The sequence below is a fragment of the Diceros bicornis genome (assembly GCF_020826845.1).
Source record: "Diceros bicornis minor isolate mBicDic1 chromosome 30 unlocalized genomic scaffold, mDicBic1.mat.cur SUPER_30_unloc_1, whole genome shotgun sequence".
In the NCBI taxonomy this organism is placed as follows: domain Eukaryota; kingdom Metazoa; phylum Chordata; class Mammalia; order Perissodactyla; family Rhinocerotidae; genus Diceros; species Diceros bicornis.
Genome location: NW_026690899.1, coordinates 2,912,875 through 2,915,164, shown reverse-complemented (window position 1 = coordinate 2,915,164; position 2,290 = coordinate 2,912,875). Strand labels below are relative to the sequence as shown.

Genomic DNA, 2,290 nt, shown 5'->3' with positions numbered 1-2,290 from the left:
ACTATGGTTTCTTGTAGGTTTGCCTTGAGTTGGTGTCTCTCCAGTTTGAGATTCTCTTTTACTACTCTTAGACTATCTCTTTCTTTCATTACAGATTTCATTTCTTCAAGGTTTTCATGAAGTTTCTGAGCCAGCTGTGAGTTCTCCATTTCCATTTTATCCAGAGTTAAATTTTGGGTCTTGAATTGTTTCTTCAATTTCTCTATTTCAGATATTTTTTTCTGTGTCTCACTGACATCTTCTTTTAACTTAAAAAGTTGATGTTCATTTGTCTTAAGTTCTTGGATCTTAAGATAATCATAAAATAACATGTTAGGATACAGATGGTTTTTAAGGGAAGTATCAAGAATAGTTTCTAAATTGATTAAAACAATAGGCTTCCATGTGACTCAATATACTGCATAATTCCACACAGAATTTACTTTCTTTTGAGGTATAATATACATAAGCACACTAATCTCAAGTGTATAGCTCAATTATTCCTGACATATGTATACGTCTATGTAATTACAGCCCAGATTAAAATACAGAACATTTCTAGCACCCCATGAGTTTCCTGGGTGCCCCCTTACTCCAGCCAACCACTATTCTGACCTTGATCATCCTAGATGAGTTTGCCTGTTTTTGAACTTACAAATCACAATGTATGTATCCGTTCTCCTGTTGATAGGCATTTGAGTTGTTTTCAGTTTTTCACTATTATGATTAGAGCTGCTATGAACATTCTTGTACACATCTTTATGTGGAAGTATGCATTCTTTTCTCTTAGGTACATACTCGTATATGCTGGGCCACAGGCTGGTATACGTTCAGTGTGAGTAAACACGGTCAAACTGTTTTCCAATGTGGCTAAACTATTTTACATCCCCAAAGGATTTTAGGCACAAATAAGTCAGATATCCAATCAAATAAGCCTCCCTTCCCCCAATACCTTTTCTTGTAATTTAGCATTTGAATTTTCTAAATCCATCTGCATATTTGATATTTCATCTGTCTTCTCAGAAACAATCCCTCTGAGTTGATCAATAATTTCCTGGTGCTCTTTCAGATGCATGTGAGCAATTCTTAGTTCCTCTTGTTTTTCCAGATTCTTAATTAGAGAATTTTAATAACAGTGATGTATCTTAATTTTAACTAGTATTTTCTTAATGAAAATGGTATATTTTCTTAGTAAAAATAATAAAACTATTACTTCTTAATCTACATCTTTGTTGTTAGAAAGTTACAAGCTTATCCCCCCGTCCCTACCTCCCCACAACCAACTCTTAATTCCCAAAGACAAACATATTACATACGTACTATTCTACAGCTTGCTTTTCCACCTAAGGGTTATTTTGGGCTTCCATATTAGGACGTGCAAATCTATTCCATGGTTTTATTATGTCCTGCATAGTATTCTGACATAGTGCTTGCGTTTACCCAGTTTCCTTCTGATGGACATTTAGATTGTTTCCCATTTTTTATTACAAATTGCTACAATGAACAACCTTGTGGTGTGTATTTCTGTATGTGTGTATAAACATAAATATGTATTTATCTTAACAATTGATTAAGTGTACATATAGGATAAAGTCTATAAAGGAAATAATGGTTGCAGAATTTAAAATTTTCAAGTATACCAAACTATGTGCCTAAAAGGTATATCAGTTCACGCACACTAACAGTACCCCTCATTTCAAAGAAGGCTCACTGCTGTCAGAAAACCCCATGTCTCCTCACTAGGGTGGGGAATGAGTGTAACTTACTTTAGCTTCCAGCTCTCTCAGGATTTCACTGAGCTGGTCTCGCTCCATTTTGAGGGTTTCCTCCACTCTTCTGAGGCCATCTCTTTCCTTAGTAACAAGTTTTATTTCTTCAAGGTTTTCAAGATGTTTCTGAGTCAACCTGAACTTCTCTGCTTCTATACTTTCCAGGGTTGAATTCTGGACCTCTAATTGCTTCCTAAATTGCTCTGTTTGATGCGCATTTTCCCTGAGATCATTTTTTGCCTCAAGAAGTTGATGTTCTTTCTCCTGAAGTTCTTGGATCTTGAGATAATCATACAATAAATTATGATATAGACAGATATTGATAGAAAGCTAAATAATAGTTTCTAAATTAATTAAGGCAAGTAAAGACAAATCTTTACTTGTCTTCAATTTTAGGCTAATTCATATCCTGTTTCTTTACACAAACGACCCGATTCAAACTGTCAGTTACTCAGATAACAACCGAATGTGATCTTATTTGGAAATAGGGTTTTTGCAGATGTAATTTCTTAAGGAATGAGAGGCTCTCCTAACTGGACTAG

At 34.8% G+C, this 2,290-nt stretch overlaps 1 long non-coding RNA gene across 1 annotated transcript; it reads right to left on the bottom strand.

Annotated features, from left to right (window-relative positions):
- Positions 1-219: 219 nt before the first annotated feature.
- LOC131402091 (uncharacterized) lies at positions 220-1,767 on the bottom strand. Its single transcript, XR_009218264.1, has 3 exons — positions 1,746-1,767; positions 932-1,090; positions 220-287 (listed from the first exon to the last, which is right to left on the bottom strand). It is a non-coding gene; the product is annotated as an uncharacterized LOC131402091 (long non-coding RNA).
- Positions 1,768-2,290: the final 523 nt, after the last annotated feature.